Source organism: Stenella coeruleoalba (genome assembly GCF_951394435.1).
Source record: "Stenella coeruleoalba genome assembly, chromosome: 14".
NCBI lineage: Eukaryota > Metazoa > Chordata > Mammalia > Artiodactyla > Delphinidae > Stenella > Stenella coeruleoalba.
This window is the reverse complement of record NC_137160.1, coordinates 41,886,990-41,906,812: the sequence shown is the minus strand read 5'-3', so window position 1 is coordinate 41,906,812 and position 19,823 is coordinate 41,886,990.

Here is a 19,823-nt window from a genome sequence, read left to right as displayed (position 1 = left end):
AGTGGAAGAATATACAAACCAATCAACAGAACAAAATAGAAAGCCCAGACATAGACCCAAACAAAGTCAATTAATCTTTTGCAAACGAGCAAAGGCAATTCAATGGAGAAAGATAGTCTTTTCAACAAATGGTTCTGGAACTACTAGATATCCACAAGCCAAAAAAAATATATATATCTCTACAGCAATCTTAGACCCTTCACAAAAAAATTAGGGCAAATTGATCATAAACCTAAATGTAGAATGCAAACCTTTAAAACTTCTAGAAAGTAACATAGGAAAAAATCTAAGTAACTTTGGGTTTGGTGATGACTTTTTAGATACAACACCAAAAAAGCACAATCCATGAAAGAAAAAATTGATAAATTGGACTTGATTAAAATTAAAACTATCTGCTCTTTGAAAGATACTGTTAAGAGAATGAAAAGTCAAGCCATAGACTGGGGGAAAATATTTTCAAAACATATATCTTATAAAGGGCTTGTATCCAGAATATGTTTTAAAACTCTCAAAAGTCAACAACAAGCAGCTTTCTTTTTTTATGGCCCAAACTGAACAGACCTTATGATTCAGGTCTGATATTTGTGAAAATAGGGTGGTAGGATGAGGCCCAGGCTATAGTGCAGTCCTAAGAATGTCTCACTCAAGCCAAGGGGGAGCTCCAGGGCAACACCTGTCCATTATAGGAGTCCTGTGTTGGGCAGCAATGGCCTGGTTCTGGTATCGCTGCCATGGTACCACTGTTGTACTCAGTCATTGACTGGATCCTGGGGAGAGCATGGCCTCAGTGTGAATGCTATGAGGCATCCCAAAGTTGCATCAGCAAGAGGCTGCCAGCTAATTACATTAACTACATTATATCCTTTTTCACAGGGACATCTGAGCTGGGCATTTCCATGGCTTTCAAAGCAATTTTGAGTAATTACTTGGTGTTCTAGTTCAGATGTACACCCCCAAAGAAGTCCATTTAACAATCCAGGAACAGTTACTCCAATAGGTAATAATTTTCAGCAAAGTAGATCATGAATTTTGACAAAATGCAATATGAGCTCTAGTGCAGCTTCCCAGAGGCTTTGTAAAACATCTCAACTTGTGACAAACTCCCTGAATACTATTGCATTTACCAAGACAAAAGGCAAGAAGCAGGATATTTTACACCCTGAAGGTGCTGCACAGCACTTTACAACTCCAGGTGCAATTGGAAACTGACAGCATTAGGGTTACTGGTAAACAGGTCAAAGCAGCACACACAAAATTAGTATATGTTGCCTTCAATATCCAAAGAGGTCCACCAAGTGTTTTGCTTCTTTGATTAGTGATAAGAGGTGCCACCATTTGTATCTCTCTGTAGAAAGTATCTTGACATGCTTAAGACCACCAGACCCTAAGAAGCTTCATACTTGTGGCAAAACCCTGAGTATTTGCAAGAAATCTTCCATTCTCTGGAATTCATGTGTTTTACTAAGGCATCTAGCGAAAGTTCATTTTCTTAATCACCAGTAAAATTAGGCTTATTTCATTTACACAAGGAAGTTGTATTATATGCTCTGAAATTCTCAAATGATAAAGGGTCCTCCAGACTACATTAGGAGAGGGAGGTGAAGATTTGTCATATTGTTATGGCAGGAAGTGGAGGCATATTACTGTCTTCCAAATGAATCTAACTTGTTTCTGATTGTATCTGCTGATAGGAACCAAAAAAGGGGGCATTTGCTAAGCCTATAATTGTATAGCATGGACCAAGGGATCTGTTGATTTGCTGCATTAAAATAACACATCTGGAACCACAGTAGCAAATCACCAACTGAATTTTCAGCAATTCTACAATCATTCTCAAGACCCAAGTGACTTGCACCAAATGGGGAGGTAAAATGAGGATATGTTAGGAATCAGTATCTTGGTTTCTTCAAGTCTTCAATCAAAGAACTACTTTGTGAAATTCCTCTGGACATGTGGCATTATTACTTTTGGTTTATTTTCTTGCTGAGAGATAGGATTAGGTAAAGGGGCTTCCACTTGTCTTTTACACCATAATAACTACAACTTCATGGGCCACAGTATCACTGCTGAGATTGTACTAAATGCTAAATATATCCCACTTGCACTATACATTTTTGGATTAGGGTAATAACCACATGATTGGTATATGGTCACAATGAAACTGGTGGAAGGAGAAAGGAGGACAAGTTCCATGTATCACCTAGGATTTCTGTAGTCCTCACTCTGACTGTTATACTTTATGGCATTTTGGGTCTCCAGAGATAAGCATCATTTCAGAAGCAGGGCCTAGTAATGTACAGAAGTTCTGGGTAGATTCCTTAACCCAGTGCATGTGGTAATGACCATTGGTCCTTGTGTGCAAGGTTTAGAGAAAGTGTCAGTCTGTACTAGCAATTGCTCAGTTAAGGTATTTTATTTCTGGGAACTGGCTGAGGTCTGAAAGTAAGTAAGCGTATATGAATCCCTTAAGAGACATGATTTTGGTTTTTGCCCAATAGATCTAGAAACTTTCTGCCTATATGTGTAAAAAAGCACCTTATAGGCTGCCCAACTATTTTATTCCTAGAGACCACCAAAACAACAGGACTACAACACAGTTTCCTATGGGACACTTCATCTGATTGTCACTCTACCTGTGCTGTTCATTATGGTCATTGTTTTCACCTTTTATCTGACAGGAAAGTGCTATAAGCAAAGGAATGACTGACATGAAGGGAGGTTTGTGGAGACTGAGGATTCACCTGTGTCTGTCCAATGTTTTCCTTTTTACTGCTCAGTTAATCCTTTCTCCATCAATGCCCTTGGGTTAGCATAAGAGCCCTGAAAGTGTCCTGCTCTTAACTGGTGCTGGATCTCTGCCTTCATTAGAGTCAAGCCATGGGCTTGATCCTTAGCCGTATTTTCTCTGAGACTTCAGGAGATGAGGAGTTCCTTGAAAGCTAGCATAGAAGCTTTCTGATTTTCCACTCATGTTCTGAATTAGCATTCAAGGCCCTCAGTTTGTCGTTTCTCTGTATATGCTATACAGGATCATATGAAAAGTCAAGTGATCACCTAGCCTTTATAATCATTACTGTTTCCACAGGACTAGTTAACAAATCCACTTTATCTCCCAGCACCTTACTTTCCACATAGACTTCATCTTATGCTACCACTAGTAACAATTTGAATATCGATAATGCCATCACATGACACATATTACTGTTACATTTCTCTCTAGTGAGCAGTGTTCACTAGTGCTCCTTAGGTAGGTGAGAAGACCAATTTCAGAAGTTCAATTTGAAGTTCTGTTTTCTGGGACCACAGTCACTTCTGCTATCAAATCCAGTTGATCCTTGAACAACTCAGAAGTCAGGGGTGCCAAGCTTGGCAAAGTCAAAAATCCACTATAACTTCACAGTAGGCCCCGGTATCCATGGTCCCTGAATGCAGATTCAACCACCCTCAAATCAGATTGTGTAGTACTGTAGTGCCCTATATATTGAATAAAACCCATGGTGTTCAAAGGTCAACCCTACTGTAACAAAGTATGATCAGCAAAAAGAAGGCATTCTAAAATGGTAATGTGGAGAGCTAAATAAAGGGACAATTCACAACATGTAAGTAGGTTTAAGGGAAACCAAATTATTAGTGAAAATTCCTGGGAATAACAAAAAGGGGAGCTGTTACCACCACAGCCTGATGATGTGCTGGGAAACAGAGGTTAGCAGAATGAAGAAAAATGAGATATAATCCTAGAAGAGGATGTCTGACAAGAGTTCTGACCTTCAGCAACCTGGTAGGAGTGAAATGGGAGAATGATTACCCTAGTAGTACTCTCTTCTTACCCCTCCAGTCTCTCACTGGTGTCCCCATTAAGAGATAGAACCTAGAGAGCAAGGGTTCCCATGGACTTAATCCAAATAATTCAGCCTTCTAGTGCACAGAGTGGTAAATGGTACAGAAATGGATCCAAAGGAGCAAATAAGAAGTATCCAGCAGAGTTTTAAATGCTCTTATGTTATCTAAGAAGGCACCCTGAACCCACATGACTCAATGTGGACCTAACCTCATGGTAACAGATAATAGGAAATAGCAGAAATTCCAGATATTTTGGGTAAGGATCTAAAGCAGAAGGATACATGAGCCTCACTTTCTGGTTAAAGATGCCAAGCCTCAGAGAGAAGTCTCTAAAACCAGCATGGTTTAATGACAGTAAGTTGAAATTGTGACCGAGAAATGCCACACGGAGATAATCTGAGAAAGTCCCTTAACCTGCACTTGCTCAAGTCTCCTATAGCCATAGAAGAGGGAGAAAGCATAAATGAAATTTTCCTAACTCACCATCCTCCTCGAGAGGATTGTGGAAAGTCTGAGATAGCTGGAGGAATTGAAAAAGCCCTCCAAATAGTCATGAGAGTCCACAGCCAACCAATAAAAGGTACAGCGGGACCTTAAACATGGCTTCAGATGCCAGTGAGACAAAATGCTCACAGTCAGAGACCTTAGAATAAGCCCTGTCTCAGTTTGGCAGCATAGGACAGCGGATCTGCCACACCCATCATCGACAGTGGGACGAACCATCATGGGAAGAAGTTTTGGATGTCTCTGATTTGACTGACTACAATTGAAATGAAAAATAATGAGATGTCAGAGCTTACCTGAATCTGATTAGAGTCAATTATCAGCCATCAGTCAGAATACATGTTCAAAACACAGAGGTTGTTCAATAAACAAGTAAAAAGTTACATTTGCCCCTTGAATATCTGACTTGAGAAATCCTACCCCAAAACCTGTAAACACACACTTATATATAGTATCTTCACATAATGTGCTGCACTAAGGGCAATTTGAGCAAAAGTTTAGATTAGAGGGAACAGAAATAATTTTCAATATCCATATTCTGTTCTGATTACCAACAGGCATTTCAATGTATAATTTCAAAAAAATATTTTACCCAGATGGCACACTGGGTTAATCAACACCATTCAGCTTAAGCTATGTAAATTTTCTCTTCAACACATATTTCTATAACTCAATATCATCAGGAAGTTATGTTTTTAAAGCAGCGATACATTTGCAGTTATTTTCTCTTACTTGAATGTGAGATTAATTCTAATTGAGTGTACTTAAAATTTATAAATTTTACAAAAGGAATAGTACAGTTATTAGCCTTAATGAAGCCCCTGTGGTGTGTCAGCCCAACCAGTGACTATTTACCACATGTCTTATTTGGTCTTCAAATTCTTCCTCTGCCACAACATGCTATTGCTAAACTAATTATAATCTAGAATTCCCATTAAGTTTATGTGCATGTGTTGCCTTGCAGTCTTCAAAATTTAATCATGACTTCTGAAACAAAAATTTCCATTTGAAGAAAACTGTACTTTCCATTAGAGTTTAATAAATTAGAAATATAAAAGTAATGTTTTTTCTTGCTTTTAAAAATTTAACAGTGAAAATGTCTAACTAATGAAAAACCATTTATGCTTCAAATGAACACAACATATGCCAGGTTTCAGCCCCAAGACAGCTTTTATGACCAAGTCACCAGATCTTAAAAAAGAAATTTTTATGGTAGAAATGACACTTCTTTAATATACACACAGTAATTTCAAGGCTTTTGTCACTAATTATTTTTTTTAATAATCTAGAGGCTCAAAAATGATTCTTGATTTTAATGCCATGCTGTCTGTTAAAATGTTCTTTTATATTTTCTATCTTATTAAATTTATCTGCTTCAAGATGTATTTTTCATTGATAGATTTATACACCTAGCTAGAAACACACACTAACAAAAGTAGTGCTTCTAAGGCTACATGGTCTACAGGCTTCATTCAGGAAACATTTACATCAGAAAGATTAAAATTCTCCTTAATTTATTATTAAAAATAAAGGATCTCTCCATTTACTTATTTAGTAAGTAGCTTGTATTTAGCTATTGTTCTTTTTGGCATTCTTAAATGCTTTGCTGCTCATCCCATTGATTTCCAACCTCATTTAGGAAGAAGAATGAAATATGGCAAACACTTATTATGCTTACTGAATATTTATTACATACCAGACACTGGTCTAAATGCTTTACATTCATTAATTGATTTAATCATCACAGTGATTCTCTGGGGTACTTACTATTATAGGTGAGTAAACAAAGGCAGACTTGCCCAAGATATCACAAAATCAGTAGGTGATGGAGAAAGCAGTCAAATGCAGGCAGCTAAGTTACAGACATGCTCTTAGCCACTTTGCTGCACCACCTCGCATATGAGAAAACATAGGAAAATACAGACTGTTCACTCTAAAATCACTCTTTTATATTTTAAGTATAATTTTTGTAATCAAGTCCTATGACCTCCCTCACGTACCTCTACTTAGTTTCTACTGTAAGCTTGCATGTGTCTCCACTCCCACACACTTTCCATAGAAGCCTTTCCAGGATGACTCAATTCTGCTTAGTAAGGATCAAACCTGTTATTTCCCACAGAGTTTTCAACAATGGGAAATGAGAGCTCACTATTCCACTTAATACATGAGAAATAAGGAAGATTAATAGGGGGTTGTCAAAAATAGGCTGTGAAATCCAAACTTAAAAGGAACAAATAACTGAAGAGATTAAATGTTTGTATCACCTAGTATTGATCCTTCAGATATCTCACTGGAAAATAAAGAATGTAACTAAACAAATGTATGGGTATTACTATAGTCAGTTAGACTTAATTTTTCTGATTTAAAGATCCAGCATTCCTACCATGACACAGAGCTTTAACTTACTCTCTTGAAATTATTAATGACAACAGTAAGCATCCTCAGGCAATTCTTTTTAGTTAAAAGACATTTAGCAATTATATTTAAGTTATTAGCATTGGTTTATGGCTAAATGTATTAGCTCATGAAATTACTTTAACTTTTAGGTCTAAAATTATTTCTTTTATTTAATATGTAGTTGAAAATGAGAAATGGTTTTCCCAAAGTAGTCTGCATCAAAAGTTCTTTGTGAAAAAAAGTGTTGATTATAAGAAGAAACCATCCATGCATTGAGTCGTTTATTCATTAATTCAACAAATGCTTATTGAGCACTTAGCTATTTGCCAAATATTTTTATTACAGTGAACAAAACACACAAAGGGCCTGCCCTGATGGAGCTTACATTTTACTGCAGGAGACAGTCAATTACTCCATACACAAATGAATACATATAAAGTCAGGAGCCGAAAGAAAGTTAAGAAAGGTTAAGGGGATAGGGTAATGAGGGTGGGTGTTATTGAGATGTAGTATACAGGAAGGCCTTTTGGGGAAGTTGTCATTTGAAAAGAGGCTGAATGAAGTGAGGAAATAAATCATGAATATATACTTGGAAGAGTATTGTTGACTGAGGGAACCACATTTCCCAATTCTCAGAGGCAAGAAAATGAGGTGTTTCTGCTATTTTTACTGTATTTATACTAATGGTGGAGGGTAGAACTGCTTTCTGCAAAAATATGGCCTTAAAGGGGAATTAAGATTAAGAGCAGATCATGCAAAATCTGTACAAATGTGAAATCAGAGAATGTAGAAGTCATTGGTACCACAAACTGGGTCACCCAGGCAGGTAGCTAAGTTTGAATGAAGGCAACCATAGTGAATATTTAAAGTTCACAAAAGCAATAGGTTGAAAATCAGTTGGCAATGCTTAATATCGGAACAGGGCTGTCAAGAGCTGAGAGAGTGCAGAAGACAATAGGTTTCTAAGAGCATGGGCCAGTCATTCGATGGGCTTGAGAGACAGTCCAACCCACATAGCTGAGAGCTACCCAAGGCTGGGGGTGCATCTGGCTAGGTGAGGGATGCTGGGAAAGGAGCCTTTTTCTTTCTTAGCATAGATTCTTACCCCTAATGTACCAGCTGAGCAAAGCAGAGCTTTCTCTCCTGCTGAAATAACCTCTCGATATTTTGGCTCCCTTTAGCTAGGAAAAATCACATATAAACCCAGTGCATTGTGCTGGCTTCATTACCCTGTTCACCAATAAAATAGAAGCTAATATGCATTGCTAACACATGTAGAGAAAAGACAAAATTCGATGTATTATTGGAAGAAAAATTAGGGCAGTGTGTCCAGAAGTCAGTGAGTGAGCAGGAGTTCTAGGAAATAACATCAAATAAGTAGCTAAGTAGACAGGACCCAATCCTATAGAGCTTAGAAGGGCAGACAGATCCTAATCATACAGACCTTAGGACTTTGGATTTTTGTGTAAGTGTGATAAGAAGCAATTGGAAGGTTATGAGCAGGGGAGTAAAGTAATCTGTCTTCCATTTTGGAAGGAACATTCTGGCAGTTGTGTGGAGAATAGGATCTAGGGAACAAAAAGGGAAAACTGAAAATGAGTTAAGTAGCTATCCAGGTGAGAGATTATGGAGAATTAAACATCATTGAGCCATGGTGATTGTAACAAATGGTCAGATTGTGAATATGTTTTTAAAGATAAAGCCAACAGGATTTTCTGATGGACTAGATGTAGTTTTTGAGAAGAAGAGAGAAGTCAATAGATTACAAGGTATTTTTGCCTAATCCAACTGTATATAGGTCCCATTTACTGAGATGGTAGACACAGGGAAAGGAGTAATTTTAACAGGGGCTCAAAAAGGAATCAACAGTCTCATTTTAGACATATTAAAGTTAAAATACCTAATAGAAATCCAAGAATGGATGTGAAGTCCCAAATGAAGAAGAAAGGTAGGCCTAAAACTATAAATAATTGCATTATGATCATATGTATAGCATTTGAAAGCATGGGGCTGCATGAGATCACCTAGGGAGTAAGTATAAATACTGAAGATGTCTGAATGTGATTCCTGGGTCAAACAGACATTAATAAAAAAATCAAAAAACTTGATAAGGGTGCTGCAAAAAGCCTGAGAATGAGTGAAAAGTGAGGCAAAGGACACTCGGGAGAACTGAAGTAAAGAAAAAGTTTTAAAAAGGGAGAAGTGATCAACAGTGTCAAATGCTTTCAATATGCCACGTGAGACTGACAATCCGTGACTTGGGGATGTGCAGGTCCTTGACCTGCATGGTTTCAGTGAGGCAGTAGAGTGTGTTGAGAACAGAATAGGAGAAGAAGAAATGGAGTTGGCCAGTATAGACAACCATTGTGAGGTGTGTGATGTAAAGCCAAATTAAAGTGTGAACTGTAGCTGGAGGGAGATGTGAGATAAAGGAGGGTTTTAGTAAGATGGAAAATTTTACAGCATGTATATGTGGTAATGGAAATAGTCCAGCATAGAGAGCACTTAACATGCAAGAGAGGAAGGAAATGAATGTGGATGGAGAAAAAATAAAGAACTAGGGTAAAATTTATGATATATTTACATTTAGAGAACTACTAGGCTAAAACCAAGACTATAAAAAGAGAAAAAATATTTAAATATCACTGGTCTCATAAACAAGCTAGATATTCCTTAGGACATGGAACAAAACAGAAATACAAAATGTTTCTAGGAGCAGAAGGTGTAAGCTTCCTGGGCTCCAGAAACCAACAGAAGCACCTGGAAATTAAATTATATTAATAATAGGGACTAAAAGTGCTCTTTAAGAGTCAGTGACCAGGACGTCCCTGGTAGTCCAGTGGTTAAGACTCCGTGCTTCCACTTCCAAGGGGCGCGGGTTCGATCCCTGGTCCTGGTTGGGGACCTAAGATCCCACATGCCAAGAGGTGAGGAAGAGTCAGTGACCCTGCAACTAGAGATTATCATACTACGTGAAGTAAGTCAGAAAAAGAAAGACAAATACCATATGATATCACTTATATGTGGAATCTAAAATATGACACAAATGAACGTATCTACGAAGCAGAAACAAACTCATAGAGAACAGACTTGTGGTTGCCAAGGGGGAGGGGGAATGGGGGATGGGGGAGACATGGACTGGGAGTTTAGGGTTACTAGATGCAAACTATTACATTTTGAATGGATGGACAACAAGGTCCTACTGTATAGCACAGGGAACTATATTCAGTGTCCTGGGATAAACCATAATGGAAAAGGATATAAAAAACATATATATATATGTATTTATGTATAACTGAGTCACTTTGCTGTACAGCAGAAATTAACACAACATTGTAAATCACCTGTACTTCAATTTAAAAAAAAAGAGTGTCCAGAGCCAAGCTTACTTCTAAAACGCTGCCTACCACCTTTCCAACTTTTGAGCAGGTGCTGGAAAAAAAAAAAAGCTGTTGACCACTGGTTGGGTCTATGGCTTATATGAAACTGTTTTTAGAGAGAATGAGAGGATGTAAGTGTGACCACTTGCCCAGAAATTGAACCAAGACACCTTTTAGCTTGGAGACGCTCTTGAAGGTATCTGCAGTATTGTCATGCAACATAAAGCCTGACGTGGCAATAGAAGAAGTCAGATAGCTTGATCCTCAACTGCCAGGAGAGAGAGAGGAGTATGTGAACATTTCATTAAAAAAAAAAAATCTGCAAATCAAAACTACAAAACACATAAGAAAAATAACAATAAGAAAAAAAACATCAACAGTTTGGAAGTGACTTTATTTCAGGTGACATTAAAAAATTAGAATGGTTTGGGCAAAATACTTCAAATATTTTAGAATCCTAAATGATATTCAGCAAATATCTGTGAAATTCCTATTCAGTGGCAGACACAATCCTAGGTGCTTGGAATAGAGCAGATAAAACAAGACATACAAAAATCATTACCTTCATGGAGCATACATTTCAGTGGGTAAGAATAATTGAAGAAATAATACCCATAAAAGTAGGCAAGAAACTCTGAAATAGATTAAAAAGGAATGAGTCTATGAGATTATTTAATCGAAGTACTGGAAATAAGAAGATAGTCATTAGCATTTTTTAAATGCAAAAAGAAATAAACTCTAGATTGGAAACTTTAAAATAATCAATATATTGGAAAACCAAGAACGCATGCAGAAATGCAACATCATTTAAAAATATGAAGTCAGTTAAGAGATTTAGCATAACGAGATTTGGAAGAAAAATAGAGGAATTAGTGAGAACGCAATATTTTGAGAGGTAAAGGTAAAGAATTATGTAGGAATAAATTAATTAATTAGTACTCCAGAAGGACTCTGACAGCTAAGCAGGAGTAATAAAAATAAATCAACATATAGATACATTATAGCATGATAGCAAAATCTCAAAGATAAAGAAAAGAATCTTAAAAGCCACCTGCGGAAAAATACTGATGACTTACAAAGGAACAATAATTATACCTACAGCAGTTTTCTTATCAGCTCGATCATGCCAGGAAAAAATGGAATAATGTATGCAAATTGTCAACCTAAATCAGAAATTTGATACCCTACTAATTATTACTCTAGAAGGAGGGCAAATTAACTCACTTTATGTTGAAAAAGGTTAAGATAGCTTGCCAGTATTGGGCACACAATAAAATCTATAAAGCCTGAACTTCAGCAAGAAGAAAATCCAATACAGGATGAAGGAATGGGATAAAAAGATATCATTGATTCTCATTCTCAATAGTTATATTCTAGAAAGTCACTGGGAACACTCAATTCGTGAATACTGAACCATTGCTCCTAGGGGAAATACACATATCTCTCACATAGATTATAATCTTAAATCCTAAAAATCACTCATTCCGGTACATTCTATTTTCTTTATTTTACAAAAAAGAAAACAAAGTTCAAAAGTTTTAAGTGACTTGCCTGAGGCCACCGCCTCTGTCAGGTGCCAGACTTAAACACCATCCAACCCGCTTGGAGTCAGAGCTTCCTGCCCTATGCTGTACTGCCCCCTACTCCCTTAATCCTCTGGTCATCTTTGCAGGAGAGCTGAAGCAAGAATGCAGAGCCCAGCCTTGTGTGACCTCAGCTACAAATATGTGTATTGGTGGACTCAAATTTCTCACCACTAAGTGCACATCCACAAATAATCATGAAAGCCAAGGGTATGGATTTTGGGGTTACAAATAAATTTTAATGAGTAGGTGAATATGGAATTTGGGAACAATGAAGATGGACTGTATATCTATCTGTATATATAGTCAATTACATCAGTATATTTTACTATTACTTGAAAAACAAATATGTGGTTTATTTTGTTCTTGAAAAACATAAGCCTAAAATTTCAGGCAGAAAAACAAGATAGAGGGGCATGATTCATAAAATAAGTAGATCATGTTAAGTTCTGTATCTCAGTGAAAAAGAGATATCAAATTGTGCAGAAAAGAGTTATCATAAGTCTGAGACTGCTATTCTTAGATACTTGCAAGGTTTACCCTTGGCTGACGTCAAGGAGCTACTGTTTTAGGAGGGTTCCCACCATTCCCTAAATGATATGGTGGCTCACTGGGCCCAAAGTTTCTGTGCAAACAAGGCGGTTTATACTAAACACTTACTTTCTTTATGGGAATCTGGAACTTTGATACATGCTAGGCATAGGGAACTGAATCCAAAATACCTGGGCATTGAATTTCTAATTCCTTGGTAGACATTTCACTCCTGTTGTTAGAACTCATTCCTGGGGGAATTAAGTGATCCTTCGTGACTCCACTGGAGAGGGCTCTTGGATACTTGTGCCTGGTTTCCTGCAGACTTCACCCTACAGCCTTTGCCCTGTGCCAATTCTGCTTTGTATCCTTTTGCTATGATGTCAGTAAACCACAACCATGAGATGACTGTATTATGAGTCCTCCTGGTGGATTGCTGAATCTGCAGGTAGTCTCGAGGACCACCACACACAAATGAATTTGGATATTTTAAGAAACATTTATTTATTGAAATTGTGTAGCCTTGGGGAGTGTTACGTCCAGCCACGATGGCATATCTACACGAAAGAAATTTCCTTCCCACCATATACAACTGTAAACTGAACAAAATATATAAAGTATCTCACTTTTTGAGCATTAGAAAACAGGCAAATCAGGATCATAATTCATGAAAGAAGGAAGAAATAGGAGGTGAACTGCACATTTGCCCAGTTCTCTGCCTAAGAGATCTTTCCTTCTAGTGGTACAGGGGTCAGAAGCTCAAGTGTGGTTGGGCTGAGAAGCAAGAACTTGTTCAAGGCTACTGAGCAGTTAAATCTGCTGATCAAGGTAATAGAAAACAAAAAGCTGCATGAAGTGGGCAGAAGTCTGTACTTCCACCAGGGTATTGATAGGTGTTGGAGGTACTGGGAAAATCCATCGAGAGAGATTATTGTAATGTAACAGACCAAGAAGACTCACTGCCAAACACAAAAGTCATTATTCAGAGTTCGTACAGTAGAGATACTAGTGGTCCCTAAGCAGTAAGGGCTTAGCCAGGGAAGAATTAGGAAAACTATAGGGTAGAAGCAAGAGAGTAAAGAATGAACCTTGACAGACCCTGATAGAGAGTTCCTAGATATTAAAAATGTTTATTCTGAAGGACAAGTAGTACCTGTCATTCAAAGGGAGAATAACCTTTAGTTGATTAGTGGGGAAGCTAATACATTGATTTCATTTTCTATAAGTCTTCATGGTCTGACACTAATGTTTACATCTCGTGTTTTATGGTTTTTCCTTTATTGTCTATTTACTATGTTATCCATCCATGCAACATATTATATTAACATTTGTTGAAAATATACCATGAAGTTATGAACTTCAGTGAAGCAACTCCTGTGTATCCCCCCAGTCTCCCTCTTGAACTCAGATCCGAACTGTCTAATACTCTTATCTCCACAAACTCATAAGTTGAATATATTCAAAACACATTGAGCATCTTCCCTAAACCTGATATTCCTCTGCTTCTTTTGTGATTAATACAAATTAATATTCATAGTACATACAACTCAAGGCCGTGGAGTCACGTTTGAAGACACCAAAAAGAGTCAAACTCTAAAAGACTTGGAGCCACCTTTGAAGACTTCTTGCTTCATCACCTCCCACCCTACCCCGCTCAGCATCCAATTGGTTGCCAAGTCATGTAGATGCCATTCCATACTCCATAATACTGACAGATTAATGTTCCCAAAGCACAGCTCTAACCACATCATTTCCCTGCTCCCAAACCACTCCTCACCTAGTGCACATTACTTTAATTGAAGGGGAGCTTTGAAAAAATAAATAGCCTATATACTAACTTTATAATCCTAAATATAGCAAAGGTAGTAATGTTGCAAGAACCTTGAATTATCACAGCACTTTAGGTTCAGGAAAGCACTGAGTACTATTAAGCCACTAATGAAGTACAGTAGACAAATTCAGTTACAGCACAAAATGGCAGTAGTATAAATAATGGCAGGCTATTTAAAATGTAATAGTAAATTTTGCTCCCAGCAGACTTTGGTTTCTGGTTGTCTGTTCTCAAAATCATCAAAGATATATGCAAATTGTGTGTGTATGCATCTGTGTGTGCATGTGTGTGTGGAGAAAAAGAGAAAGAGAAAGAATTTCATTTATTTTTAGTAATCTATTCTGTTCACAGCAATGCTCACTAACAAAAATACTTTGATTTAAGAGGACAAAGCATATATCACCAGGCAAATCCATTTGGGATAAAAGGGTTTTTCTGTGTATTATAAAAACATTAATTCACCAGAAATATAATATATATTTTTAATATTACAGTTGTAAAGTCACCCTTCATTAGTGTTCCACGTTAAATAAAAAGAGAGGGAGAGGAAAATGAGATAGAAAAATAGCTACATTTCTATTTAACTTTTTGGAACAATGTAAAGAAATAGAAATCTCTTTAAGAGCAAGTCATACTCGTCATGGTGTTCATGTTAGCTGAGCACTCCACACCACTCAACAACCATTTCATTTATCCATTTTTAGCTCCCTTTCTCATACATATCACCACTACTCACCTAAAGTCACCTACATAACTTGTTATTCCTTAACTTCCTTAGTAATTAATTGAAATAAAAAGTGAGATTGCCAGCACGTTCTCAAATTTCTGCCATTTCTTCCAGAAAATTGTCCACACACACACTTCTTCTTCTCTTCCTTCCTATATACGACCATGAGTATTCTTCCTATTCTAGAGCAATTCCCCCAGTTGGGTTTTCTTTTATTTTTATAAATAATTTTATTCTTATGGAAAAAGTAATACATACATGTCTTAAAATAAAATTTTAAAACTATACTGTAAAAATAACATCAATGTAAAACAATCTTCTTACACCAGATCCTAGTGCCCCTTCCCTAATAAGGTCTTGGAAGACTTCAAGAAATTTAGTAACTTTTTACACAAGTGAGGGCATGCCTTTGTGTGGCTTTTGATGCAGTATGCTCAGTTGTTCTTATGTCTTCAGCCTCTGCATGCTTTTTTTGCTTCATAGCCTCCTCTACTTGACCCTTAAGTTTTTGTTTTACATTTCTGTTCTGCCATTACCACTCCTTCCAAAGTGCAGACTCTCACTGAAATATATACATTATATATACTTTAACAATTATCTATTGTTTGACATTTACAAACTTCTGTCTTTAAGCAAATTTGAACTTGTATAAAAGTAGCAAATATAGCTATTATGGGACATGTACACTTATGATACTTAAGTATTCAAACTCATCCCTTCCAAAACTGAACTCACCTTTAAGAAATGCCTGAAGTTTTAAAAGTCACAGCTGTTGGGCTTCCCTGGTGGCGCAGTGGTTGAGAGTTCGCCTGCCGATGCAGGGGACGCGGGTTCGTGCCCCGGTCCAGGAAGATCCCCACATGCCGCGGAGCGACTGGGCCCGTGAGCCATGGCCACTGAGCCTGCGCGTCTGGAGCCTGTGCTCTGCAACGGGAGAGGCCACAACAGTGAGAGGCCGCAAAAAAAAAAAAAAAAAAAAGTCACAGCTGTTGCTAGCCTGGCCTGACGATTTTTGGCAATATGGTCTCTTCAAAAAAGTATTAGGTTTTTATTTTATTTGTGCCTTGTCATTTTTAAGTACCTACAAACATGGTCTAAACATAGTCAATAAACCTGAAGAATCTAATCTTTAATCAGCAGACCATTATACCTATCTGGTTCGTTTGCTTAATGGCCATTAACTAGATGCACTTTTAAAGTGTAGTATTTAGTGGGAAGGCAATACTTTAATCTCATTTTTTGCTACTTGGGACCCCAATCTAATATTCTTCTTAAGGCTGAGACTTTGCTACCTCTGGTAGTATCAGTTTCTGCCTGGAGTAGAAAATGTGGTTGTTGTTGTTTGTTGTTTTCCTCAACATTTACAGTTTCAATGTACATACTCAGGAAAGTAAAAACGGCTTTATTTTCTGACCTTCCTGTTTTCCAACAGGCTGGACAGGTTACCTATGTCCTGAGTGTATCCACTTATAGGGCATTGCTAAAAATCATTAAGAGATAACCATTACCTGCCAGTCTTTTGAATTTTTCCATAATTAAACTAATGAGGCATAATAAGCTTCACCCAGCACCAACTTCACTTGACTTAGGAAAAAGATAAAGGACAGGAAATGGTGGCGCGTGCACAGCAAGAACAGAGCAGAAGTCTCGTGACACCCAGACATAGCTTCCAGTTTCCCAGGCATTTCTCCTCAGCTGTATTGCACTAGTCCCAATTATCTGGGCAGCTTTATCTCATCAGTACCACTGATCATTAACCTCAATGAAGAAGTAAAAAAGCGTGTTCTAATATACAGAACTTAACCTAAGAGTCTTTTGTCTTGGATCAAGTATAGGTAATCTACTAACAATACCTTTAGCTGATGTTGCAAGAGAATTTGCCTGGAGTCATCAGATGAAACTTGAGGAAAGGCTGTAGAGCCAGCCGTGAACTTCCCTCTTCACTGTTTCTCTTAACTCCCTAGTCCAGATTAGCACACATGCCCAGCGTCCAATATACTTAGATCAAAATGCTTCTAACCAATAGAATACCACAAAAAGTTCAGGATTAGGTTACAAAAGGTTTCAACTTCTTTATTGCTAGTTGACTCTATTGACTTCTGTGCTTGCATACCTTGATGAAGCAAGCTGCCAAGTTGGGAAGGCCCATGTAAAAAGGAACTGAGGGAGCCATCCATACAACTGCCAGTGAGAAATTGAAGCCCTCAATCCAACAACCCCCAAGGAAGTGAATCCTGCAAGTGACCACATGGACTTGGAATTGTATCCTTCCCAGTAGAGCTGCAGGCCCTGGGCCAACACTTTGATTCCACTGTTGCTAGAGACCATGAAACAGGACACAGTTAAGTCATGCCCAGTTCAGAATTCTGTGTATTTTTTTCAACTGCCAAATTTTGAGATTGCAAATGATTATAGATAACTTACAAATGACTGCAAATGATTATAGATAATTTACAAAGATTTTGGTAGCTGGAAATGGAGTGCTTCCATAACAAATACATAGAGATGTGGGAGTGGCTTAGGAATCTAGAAGTGGTAAAGACTCGTTGAATTTCATTGATCATCATAGAGGAAGTCTAAATTACCTTGAACTGACAATTAGAAAAAAATCACACTACCCATGAGTGCTCAGGAGGAAGTGAAGAAAGTGCTTTTGGAAATTGGAGGATGGAGGATCCCAGCCATGAAAGACAAATGCCTTTCAAGTCTCTGTTTGCCTTGTTTGCTAATATCCCATTGGCCAAGGCATGTCACATGGCCTGTACAGATTCACTGAGTGAAGAAATAAATTTCACTTATGATGGGAGAAAAGTGGCCATTTTTTATTCAATCAGAGTCATCCCTCTAACTATAAATTTCATATCCCTCCCACTTGCAAAACATGTTCACCTCAATCTAGGATCCCCAGTGTCTCATCCAGTATGGCATCAACCTTGTAGCTCAGGATCTCATGGTCTTCATCTGATCTGGATGTGGCTCTTGATCTAAAGACCTATGAAGTAAAAAGACAAGTTATCTGTCCCCACACACCGAAAATGCAATAGTAAGATAGGGATAGAATAACCACTATAGAGACTCCTTTCAAAATGAGAGGAATGTGATGTGCTAAGCAGTCCCTGGTCCATCACAATTCTGAAATCTACCTGGAAAAATATTGCAAGGTTCCCTTACTCTGAGGACATGGAATGCACTTTGATTAGGGCCAGATCCTACTGCCTAGAAATGGCTCCCTAGTCTATTGTTCTGTTTGTGTCATAGTTTGGCCCTTTTGGCTCTTGACTCAGCCCTCTGAGATGTTCTTCCTTCCTGTGGACAATTGCATAAGAATTATACCCTGTTTGCATATGAAAAGCTTTAAATTCATTTTAGTCCAAGTTGGTAGCCTACCTGTTAGTACAACCTCCTAAAAAGCTTCATAGGCTTTCTATGTATTAGATTATTTTCAGGTTAAATTCCTCTCAACAGACAAAAACTATATCCATAGTCTTCTCAAGCCAAGCTTAAAAACATATCTTTAAAATGTAGGTTTTAAATTGTCTTTCTGATGTAATAACAGTAATTAATCAAATCAGATTTCACCTTGGGTCTGTTTTTTTAAATCAGCTGTATGAAAGTATAATTTTAGATACACTAAAATGCACTTCCTATTTGCCTGTTAATGGACTGAGCATACTCTGCAGCTGGAGGAAGCCCTCAGGCAGAGATAAGAAACTTCAGTTTGTGAGAAAAGGAAAGCACTTTTTCCTGTTGGCTTTGCCTCTGCCACTGGCCCCTGAGCCCAGGCCAGGTGTAGGAAAAACAGAGTCCTACACCTGCCTTCTTATCCAGATCCAGCCACATCATGCAACCTAAAAGACTAAGCCAGTTCCTGAGCTGGCTGTGATAGTTCTCCAGAGAATGATTAAGAAAAAGATAATTGGATGTGGCATAGACTTTTTCTCTCTACTCCTTTCAGCCAAGTACAATTATAAACTCTGAAAATCATACAACAGACAACAAATGGAGAAATCTGAAAGATGTAAAGACGAAGGCAAACTAATTAGGGACCTCTGGACCTGAGAAACAACACAGCAACAGGGCATTATATTGACTCCCCACCCAGCAGATGAGGGCAATCCAGTTCCATCATTCATGACCCTCACACAACCTTGCAACAGAAGCTGGCCCAGAGACACTGATTCCTCCCTAAATCAAAACACCACCAACACCAGGCAAAACTGAGAGCCTTGGCAAGTGTGATGGATAGAGAGCCACGCTGACAATAGCAGGCAGAGGAAGTGCACTCATTCTCCTGAGGTTACCTCCCCCACCAAGAAATCCGAGGTAGCTGTGAGGCACTGGCAAGGGGATCCTTCCACAACAAGCTCCTGGCCCAGGAGTGCTCTCCATCCCTCACAGGCAGGCAAGTCCCACCACCGCAAGTTCCAGGCCCCAAAAGGGCTCTCCTTCCTGACTGGGCTGAGAATCTTCTCCCAAACAAGAGACACTGGGGCAGTGGGCTGGGGTAGGAATTACACCAAGCCTGGGAAGACCAGCCAATCTAGTCTGTTGAAATTCCTTCCACACCCTCAAACAGCACCAGCAGACACTAGGAAAGCCCCTGCAATAAATCAAGCAGACCAAAATAGCACTGCAAAGGCTCTGAAATTAAACTTCTTTTGGGACCACAGCCCAAGAAATTAGGCTAAGATTTGCATGCTAAACATAAACAGGGTGACTACCTACCAAAATAAAAGATTTAAAAGTGCATCATAATCTCCTAACATAATAGCCAAAATGTCCAGAATACAAAAAAAAGAAAAAAAATCACCCATCATACCAAGAACCAGGAAAATCACAACTTGAATGAGAAAACAAGGTTAACTGATGCCAACACTCAGATGAATCAGATATTGGGATTATCTGATAAGGATTTTAGAATGGCCATCATAAAAATGTTTCAATAAGCAATTACAAATTATTATGAAACAAATGAGAAAAATAGAAAACCTCAATAAGTAAATAGAAATTATATTTTAAAAACACATGAA